The 10,690-nt window shown below is 40.7% G+C and overlaps 1 pseudogene across 1 annotated transcript; it reads left to right on the top strand.

Moving 5' to 3' along the window:
- Window positions 1-118: 118 nt before the first annotated feature.
- Window positions 119-10,295, top strand: LOC148727897 (uncharacterized; annotated as a pseudogene). The gene is made up of 3 exons (XR_016002335.1): window positions 119-287; window positions 2,515-3,366; window positions 4,013-10,295. The product of XR_016002335.1 is annotated as an uncharacterized LOC148727897 (transcript).
- Window positions 10,296-10,690: the final 395 nt, after the last annotated feature.

Raw genomic sequence — 10,690 nt, 5'->3', positions numbered from 1 at the left:
AATATTACACGTAATTTTTTAAATAGTTTCGAAACGAAGGGAAATTTCCCTTGGACTGCGAGCTCGAGCGCATCTGACCTATGACCATCACGCCATATTTGTTTCCAAAAACAATAGTTTGACTGCTTCAATGCATAAGTTGATTTGAGTTGCGTTTCTAACATTGATGGCCGTTTAAGAATTAATTTCAAGTTCTAGTTATTCGATTTGTGTATGATTCATAACGGTAATCAGTCTCATCATGCGCTGTCAAGACTTTTGACAATTTACTGAACTTGAATTTCAAGGTAGGTTGATAACATTTTTGCAATATACTTTCTCAGCAAGATTTACTACAAAATCGATGATAGAGGTTCGCTGGACAAACGGCATCTTTCATGACATGACAAGAAATATCGCCGCATCTTGTCGTTTTCTGACAGCCTTTGTTAGTCGCTACGGCCTGAGATATATTACGTGCTTTTAAAAACAGTCACGACAGAAATGTATAACACCATATCGATGGAGGTCTGTGATAAATTAAAATCTTCAATCATTGCGGAAGCTTTTCGTGTAGTTACCGACTACGAAAGATATGATATCTTCGAAAGATATGATATCTTTCGAAGTCTAAGCTAAACTCGAGTCAAGGGGTCCCAAGAATGGGTGAGACTGAGTCAGACTACGAAATGCACATTACGGGATTTTTCCAAAGTCTTTAGCTTCCAATAATTTGTTGTGTTTGTTACTGCGTCATCACTTTCGGTTTCTTGAATTCCGGTCGACTTAAGGTGTAAGACGAGAGTTTTAATATAGCCTCGGATACATCTAAAAAGAGGATAAGGGAGAATACAGGGTTATAAGAGAATAAAGCGTACGGTGTACATCTTCAATGTGATGTCAACTTAGACGACTTTCATTTCTGAATGTTGGGGGTTTAATAATTTATGTAAATTTGCGTGTAATAAAATTGCGCGGAATATTTTTATTTCCATTAATGTGTATTTGAATCATTAAGTGTGAACAAGGAGAGCATTGTTAAAAAAACTCTATGATTTTGTAGGAAACTTTATTTCTGTCGTTTCTTTTATCTATTTTTAATTTTGTTCTCCTTTTTTTGGCTGTCGCCGCACACAAAGCATTTTAAAACAGTAAAAAGAAAGCAGTTCGATTTTCGTCTTGGGTCACAGGTCTACAATAGTGATTTTGTTTAAAACGGCGTAGTGAGAAGTCGCGCTTCATCACGCTCCGCGCGTGCACCACCTCACCCGCACCAAACTGATTGAATGATGACCTCCTCCTGTTGAAGCTGGATTACTGTGTCATAAGTAGGATACATCACTCTCTTGATATTGAAAATGATGACACCCATAAAGTAAATTTTGAACGGATAACCCCAAAGTTTTTATATTCACCAACTATTACACCAATGAATTCGAAGCTTCAGTAATCCTCCATCCGTCTGTGCCTAGGGGAGGGGAATTCGAAACTTTCAGGGTTGGGGACTATGAATCGGAAGTGTCAATTTTCTTCTTCTTCTTCTTCTTTTTTTTTTTTTTTTCTTTTCTTTTGTTTTTTCTTTTTTCGTAAATGCTGGTCAATGAGTAGAAAGTCATGGTTACTGATCTGACTTTTACAAAAAGTGTGACCATCAGAACCAGGACTTAAGTGAGGCATTTGAACATAATTTTGGCCCAGAAAGGGGGGGGGGGGGTGGCTGGAATTTGAACGAACCACAACTCTTAAAGTTCAAATGTCAGGATGTTTCCTGAGGGGAGAGGGATGTTCAAACTTCCAATTGATCAACACTTATTTGTGGTTATCAGCATGTACTTGCACATTTATGAGTCTGCTAGGTTCTGTTCCGAACTTGTGGGGTACACTCTACTCTCAAACGTGAAAACATAAATTGCCGTTTCGATGATTTCGTCTCACTTGTGCGCGACAAAATTTATCTAGAAAAATATATTGCTGTCACTTGTAATAACGAGAAGGAGTTCAGGAACAAATGGAAATTTTTTCTGTCGTTATAAGATTGTATTGTATTGTCTTTTTTTTTTTTTTTTTTTTTCAACTTTGTATTTTGACCCCTTCGCTATCTTTTTTATTTAACAGTTTATTAATTTCTGGAAAATCAATTCCCTTATAGTTTAAATAGCAAACACAATTCTCAGTAGTCACTCGACAATTAACATGCAAACAATAATATGGTAAATAGATCAACTGTAATTAAATTTGACTAGTGTAACTGTATTGTTATATATGTATTGTAAGTAGTGTAAGTTAATGTAGTTTAAACATGGTGTAAAAAGTAATTATAGTGTAAGTACATGTGTAAGTGTAATAAACAATGCTGTAATAAAAATAAAAAAAAAAATAAAAAAAAAAAAATGAGTGTCATGTAACGCAACTTCCGTTTAGTTCGATCGCTCATGGTTCGTGCTTTTCATTTGTTAGCGTTTTTGTAATGGGGTGTATTAAGTGTATTTGACATGTTACACTGAATAAATCATCTCTCAAAATATCTCTGTTTAGGTTGTTAAAGAAATTGTATCCAACTGCTGCGATCTCAAAAGTCAGAGCCAAACATGTCACTGCAGCCCTTTAGTGACAAGCAGCTGAATTATTTCAAGTTTGCCTCCATCGTGTTGAATGAGTTCCCGAACGCTTTGCGTCAAACGTTCAAGTCCATGTGGGACAACACTTTTGGGCATCGGCCCGGATATCAATTGTGGGACGACTCCACAGCAGTAAGGAACTTGTTCCTCGCTGAAGAGGGTGGCAAGTCCAAAGTTCCTACACACCTCTCCTATGAAGAATGGGACTGTACAGCCCTTTTTCAGACTACCATATATGCGAAGTCCTTCGCTATGCTGGACAGCACAGGCCATAAGAGGACCCTTGGTGAGTTGTACTTGAGGCACCTTAAAATACCTCATGGAAAGTTTCATGTATCTGTGGTGAGTCCAAGTGGAAACCAAGCCGAGACGTTTACACTCGCGCTTGATCAGCTTCGACTGTTAAGAAATGCACTTTGTCACTCACAAAAGTCGGAGATTGATAAACCAACATTTGACCGATACATGCAGCTGGCTAAAGAAGCATTCAAAGCTCTTGGTATCAAAACTGACCCAATTGATGTCATCGGTAGTTTGACAGAGTCCGACTTTCCCACAACAGCAGTTCGCAATCTGGAGCACGGTATCAATCAAGAGCTTCGAGAGCGAATCAAATTTCTCGAAGGCGAGGGTTCAAGTATTGATGAATTAAAGGCGTTGACAAATGTAATAAAGGAAAAAGTTGAAGGTGGAGTAAGAAAGGAAGACCTTGCTTTATTGGAGAAGAAGATGGATGAATTGAAAGAACAAAATAATACAACCCAGAAAGGTACAATCTTAATACACTTCTGTAGCTACGTTACATTTTTTAAAGGGTTTGTTGAAGAATCGACTTGATTTCTATCTTCACAGCTAAAATAGGGCAGAATGCGTAGTCATCATTTATTATTCATAACTAATAAAGCAGAAAATTTTAACGCGACCTCGCTTTGAAGGGCCCTAAATTAGAGAAGAATAGACCAAAATTGACCCACTAGGCTTCGTGAAATTCACTTTACTGAGTTTTAAAAGTGCATGCTAACTTCTAAATTAGTACACAGAATTTTGAAGATCAAAGATTTCTCTACGATTTTTATCTAAAATGAAGGAAATTACATGAAGTAAAAGAATTATCCTTTCGCGCCTGAAAGTTGCGGAAACCAACCTTTTGTTGACCCGAGAGTATTGCATACATTTTAATTGTTTGAAACAGATTGCTGAGAGATAAAAAATGGTATGCGAGGCTCACTTTGTTGCGTCAGAGGCATACGGCTCAGTTCCTGAGCAACTTTCAAAAAGCCCCACGACATTGGATGAATCATGTTGACAATTTAAGGATTAATTGCGTTTTCCCGACATTATTATTTGATTTAAACTTTTTTAATATCATAACAGATTACTTACCATGATTGTCACTGTTCTTTGCCATTTGAAAGATTCAAAGGCATTGCTTCCGCCATCATGTCTTCCTCCGATGGTTCCACACTTCACTGGCCGCCAAAGAGAAAGTGAAGACATCGTCGGTCACGTGGCTTCCACATCCACCCGAATCGTGTCGATATGGGGCTCGCCTGGTTTCGGAAAAACTTCTGTGGCAACTGCTGTGGGACATAAACTCCAGGATAAAGAATTGTCCATCTACTTCTTCTCCTTACGAGGGCTAAACTCAAAATCTGATTTGATATCAAAGCTGTTTAACTTTTTCAGGAGAGCTTCTACAGAAGATGAAATACCCCAGCGGCTACCAATGGACGAAGAGCTTTTTCAAGTTCTGGCCAAGATTCCAGACAAGTTTGTGGTGATTCTTGACAATGCTGATGAATTACTCGAAAGCGGAGCGCCAAACGTGAAAGAAGATTTCATACAGTTTCTTAGAGACATTCTCAGTCGATCCAAGAAGGCAACTTTTGTTATTACCACAAGGGAGTCGCTTGAATTTATGAATGTGCACTTTAAAGACCACCAAGCAGTGAGAATAGGGCCATTAGATGAGTCCTTCTCTCAAGTGTTGGTGACTGAGTTACTTCCAAATGCTATTTCCCCATGTGATTGTGGAAAAATTGCGAAAATCTGCGAGCATGTGCCTCTGGCCATTAAGCTCTTGTGCTCCACCATTTCTGAAGATAGCACTCAAGCAAGTCACTTTCTTGAGGAGTGGAAGGAATCTGTAGAAAGAAACATTGTCGATCTGTTAGACAATCCAGACTATCCTGGTAATCTGAGATTAAAATTTCTATTTGAAACATCCTTTCTAAGACTTTCAGTACAAGACAGAGAGGCTGTGGTTTCTTTGAGCATTCTATCTGAAGATTTTAACATCTCGGTTGCCGCAGCCGTTATGGGAGTTAAAACAAAGCTCGAGGCAAAAAAAATCTTACAAAGGCTTCAAAGAAAATCACTTCTTGACTCTGGTTCCAAACCTGATTCATTTTCGATGCATAAACTGCTTCAGTCCTTTGTTAGAGAAAGAGGAGAAGACGAAATGAAAGAAACAGTGCTGAGTTCAAAAGTGCGCTTTACTGCATTTTACGTTTCTCTTTTTGAGAAGTTGAACGCACAGTTTTTGACAGGACATTCAAAGTCAGCATTTGTTGAATTCTACGAAAAGAAGCAAAATATTATTCAGAGTCTAACCGAAAGTTGTTCGGATCCTAAGACATGTGACGCTGTTTTTGGTGTTTTAATAAAAGCAGAGATATTTCTAGATTCCCTGTTCTGGTGCGAGGGAAACGTCTTCAACGAGCTTTATGAATCAGCAATCAATCAAGCAAAAAAGGTTAGAAAAAGCGTTTTTCACAACCAGCTTCTGGTTTCCCTGGCGTTTGGTGAGGTGTGTTGGGGTACAAAAGGAAAAACGATGAAGCTGCTTTCCGACGCCGAGGAGGAGCAAATGTCATGTTCATCCTTTTCAGTGGGACATAGAGGAAAACTCTTGTGTTATAGAGGAATCTGTCAAGTGGCTTCTGGGAAAACAGAGGATGGAGCTCGAAACTTAGAAAATGCTCTTTTCTTCATGTCTAGCAACGCTGACCAGAGAATTCTCAGAGTAACGGCAATACAAGTTCTTACGATTTATCACCGCTTTAAAAACCAATTTTCAGTTGCTTCAGAGTTTTATAACAAGGCGTTGCAAGAATGTAGAGCAGTGGGAGACACAAGCCTTCTTATCATTCCACCAATGGAAAAAAAAGAATTGAACTTTGTCGATGGAGAAATTCAAGAACGAAAGCCAGATAGTCTTATTACTCAACCACTCAGACTAGAAATTATCTGTGTTATCAGCGAAGCAACTAAGCATTTATTCGATGACTGTACCAAGCGATTAATGAGGAATGCTGTTATTCAAATGGCAGAAGAAATACACAAGCCGCTCTGTCTTACATCATTTGGGAAAGCACACGCAAACACGGCTCAGAGTTACGAATCCCTCGGATCAACACAACACAATTTGGGCGACCTAGCTTCAGCACTTCAGTCGAAACAGCACGCTCTTAGTATCAGAGTTGAACTGTTTGGAAAAGAACACCCAGACACAGCAAGGAGTTATGAATCACTCGGAGCAACACAGCACGATCTGGGCGATTTTGCTTCAGCGCTTCAATCCAAACAGCATGCACTCGACATACGTATTAAACTGTTTGGAGAAAAACACGCAGACACAGCCAGGAGTTACGAGTCACTCGGAGTAACACAGCACCACCAGGGCGACTTTCCTTCAGCGCTTCAGTCCACACAGCATGCACTCGACATCCGTATTAAACTCTTTGGCGAAGAACACGCAGACACTGCCAAGAGTTATGACTTACTCGGAGTAACACAGCACGAAGTAGGCGACTTTGCTTCAGCGCTTCAGTTTAAACAGCATGCACTCGACATCCGTATTAAACTGTTTGGAAAGGAACACGCAGACACAGCCACGAGTTATGACTCACTCGGAGTAACACAGCACGAGGTAGGCGACTTTGCTTCAGCGCTTCAGTCCACACAGCATGCACTCGACATCCGTATTAAACTGTTCGGAGAAGAACACGCAGACACAGCCAGCAGTTACGAGTCCCTCGGAGTAACACAGCACAACCAGGGCGACTTTGCATCAGCGCTTCAGTCCAAACAGCATGCACTCGACATCCGTATTAAACTGTTTGGAAAGGAACACGCAGACACAGCCAAGAGTTATCACTCACTCGGAGTAACACAGCACAACCTAGGCGACTTTGCTTCAGCGCTTCAGTCCGCACAGCATGCACTCGACATCCGTATTAAACTGTTTGGAGAAGAACACGCAGACACAGCCAAGAGTTATAACTCACTCGGAGTAACACAGCACAACCTGGGCGACTTTGCTTTAGCGCTTCCGTCCACACAGCATGCACTCGACATCCGTATTAAACTGTTTGGAGAGGAACACGCAGACACAGCCAAGAGTTATGACTCACTTGGAGTAACACAGCACAACCTAGGCGACTTTGCTTCAGCGCTTCAGTCCAAACAGCATGCACTTGACATCCGTATTAAACTGTTTGGAAAGGAACACGCAGTGACAGCCAAGAGTTATGACTCACTTGGCGTAACACAGCACAACCTAGGCGACTTTGCTTCAGCGCTTCAGTCCAAACAGCATGCACTCGACATCCGTATTAAACTGTTTGGAAAGGAACACGCAGACACAGCCAAGAGTTATAACTCACTCGGAGTAACACAGAACGAAGTAGGCGACTTTGCTTCAGCGCTTCAGTCCACACAGCATGCACTCGACATCCGTATTAAACTGTTTGGAGAGGAACACGCAGACACAGCCAAGAGTTATGACTCACTTGGAGTAACACAGCACAACCTAGGCGACTTTGCTTCAGCGCTTCAGTCCACACAGCATGCACTCGACATCCGTCTTAAACTGTTTGGAAAGGAACACGCACACACAGCCAGGAGTTACCGATCACTCGCAATAACACAGTACAACCTTGGCGACTTTGCTTCAGCGCTCCATTCGGAAGAACACGCACTTGACATCCGTATTAAACTCTTTGGAGAAGAACACGCAGACACAGCCAGCAGTTATGAGTCACTCGGAAAAACACAGCACGAGGTAGGCGACTTTGCTTCAGCGCTTCAGTCCAAACAGCATGCACTCGACATCCGTATTAAACTGTTTGGAGAAGAACACGCAGACACAGCCAGCAGTTATGAGTCACTCGGAAAAACACAGCACGAGGTAGGCGACTTTGCTTCAGCGCTTCAGTCCAAACAGCATGCACTCGACATTCGTATTAAACTGTTTGGAGAAGAACACGCAGACACAGGCAGCAGTTATGAGTCACTCGGAAAAACACAGCACGAGGTAGGCGACTTTGCTTCAGCGTTTCAGTCCAAACAGCGTGCACTCGACATCCGTATTAAACTGTTTGGAAAGGAACACGCAGATACAGCCAGGAAATACCAATCACTCGGATTAACACAGTACAACCTTCGCGACTTTGCTTCAGCGCTTCATTCTGAAGAACACGCACTCGACGTTCGTCGTCAACTGTTTGGAGAAGAACACGCAGACACAGCCAGGAGTTATGACTCACTCGGAAAAACACAGCACGACCTAGGCGACTTTGCTTCAGCGCTTCAGTCCAAACAGCATGCACTCGACATCCGTATTAAACTGTTTGGAGAAGAACACGCAGACACAGCCAGCAGTTACGAGTCACTCGGAGTAACACAGCACCACCAGGGCGACTTTGCCTCAGCGCTTCAGTCCAAACAGCGTGCCTCGACATCCGTTTTAAACTGTTTGGAGAAGAACACGCAGACACAGCCAGGAGTTATGACTCACTCAGAGTAACACAGCACGACCTAGGCGACTTTGCTTCAGCGCTTCAGTCCAAACAGCATGCACTCGACATCCGTATTAAACTGTTTGGAAAGGAGCACGCAGACACAGGCAGGAGTTACCAATCACTCGGATTAACACAGTACGTTCGTTTCTTCGCTGGCGGACCTTTGCAACTTATTCCATAGGAAAGGAGCAGCTAGCAGGAAAGCTCCGTCACCCAATGTTTTCTTAGTTTTCACACTTGGTCCTTCTTGCAAATGACCATTATGGTTGCGCCTCAAAGGGTAGGACGAAGGCCGTTGAATACTAATTAAATCTGAAAGGTACTTAGGTGATAGGCCATGCAGAATTTTAAAAGTTATCAAGAGTATCTTAGAATGTATCCTGAAGCGCACTGGTAACCAATGTAGTTCAGCGAGTAGAGGTGTAATATGACAGAACTTATGCGCACGATATATAAGTCTCACACTTGTATTCATAACACGTTGCAATTTCATAATTTGATATTCTGGGATTCTGTACAAAAGGCTATTACAATAATCCAGTCTACTACTAATGGAAGCATGAACTAATTTCTCAGTAGATTTCCTGGATAAAGATTTCCTAATATGACATATATTGTATAAATAATAGAAAGCACTGCTACAAGTCTTTGTAATGTGAGCTCCCATATCCAGATGCGTATCGAACCATGTGCCTAAATTGCGCATGCACGCAGAGGCTTCAGGAGAGACTTCAGTGTGCCCAATCTTGGTGCTTTGGATTGAAACTTTTGAGAGCTGCTGACGTGTACCTATAATCAGGAACTCAGTCTTGTCACCACTGAGCATCAGCTGATGCTCCCTCATCCATGCTCGGACATCGCATATGCACTTTTGCATGGCTGATACAGCATCGACTTCACTGGAAGAGTCAGAAGGCTTAAATGACAAATACAACTGTGTATCGTCAGCGTAAGTATGGACTGAGGGCAGATGCTGTTTAAGAATCTGGAACAGCTTTAACTCACATAGATGAGTAAGCACTATTTCTATCGCCTTCACGCTTGTGCAAGGAAATGAGTATGTAGCTATCAAGATACCATAGGGAACACTTCACACTATGATTCCAGATCTGTTATGATGTGACATTCTATGTACACCGAAGTAACAGAACAGAAAAACATAATTTTTTTTTTATCAATAACATCAGTACTGGGGTAAATCAGTGGAAAACAAATCACACCGGGAAAAAAAAAATTAGGGGTACTGTTAAATTGTATTTATCAAAATGATTTCAAGTTGACTATCTGAAAATTTGAAAACAATAATATAATAGTATAATGGCCTGCAAATGGTATAGTTGCTCAGTGTAAAATTGTAACTTATTGAAATCACAAACAGAGTCCGGGAAGCTTAGAGCTCACCAAGCTGGTTATACAAGTATGTTACAAATATCTTCCTCCATGTCTATATCTGAGTAACACCCCAAATATGGTAAGTCTGTGGGTTATGATAATGTGAACTAAATATTGTGGATTGCAGTTCAGCAATGGAAAAGGCCAGGTCAAGCATATTAATAAGAAGTTCACATTATTTGATAAACAGAAAACTAAATTTTTAAATAATATTTTTATGAACCCTTTAACTCCCATGAGCGTAGAAGATAGATTTGATCCTCACAATATAAATACAGTATCATGCTGATAAGGGATGAGAATAATAAAAGAAAAAAATTAATTAAGGGGTTATTAGTTGATTGAATATCAAATTCTCCAAACTAACATCATAAGAATTGTATGGCATACAGTAAGGAGAATTGCTTGTGCGATCTTGGGAGTTAAAAGACCTTAGTTCACATCTTTTCTTATGAAGTTTTTGTTATGAATACCAAGATTTTAATAAAGTAAATATTGTGGATACAGGGAATGAGTAAAAAAAAAAAACCCTGGCCAATACAAGGTGTATGTTGACAAATTTTCTTCCCTCTCAACTCAGCAAAGAAAATTACATTACCCACAGAAACTCTTTCTGTAGATAATGTATTTAATCTCTTGTTTACCATTTAAAGTTTGCAGAATAAATTCCTTTTAGAACATAGCTAGCAGAGCCACGCAATCAAGTTCAGTATACGTAAGCGTGCTCAAAATTCTGATAGTGCACGCTGATAACGTGAGCAAATCGCTTCGCCAGAAAATTTTTTTTTCATGCAAGTGGCCATTGTTAGCGTGGGGAAAAATAATATATTTCGCGACAATAATGGATACAAACAGAGACTCGCCCTACTAGTCCCAAAACGAAGACAATTTTTCGAC

The sequence above is a fragment of the Stylophora pistillata genome, chromosome 6 (assembly GCF_964205215.1).
Source record: "Stylophora pistillata chromosome 6, jaStyPist1.2, whole genome shotgun sequence".
Classification (NCBI taxonomy): Eukaryota; Metazoa; Cnidaria; class Anthozoa; order Scleractinia; family Pocilloporidae; genus Stylophora; species Stylophora pistillata.
The sequence above is the reverse complement of the archived record's forward strand: the minus strand, read 5'-3'. Positions and strand labels throughout refer to the sequence as shown.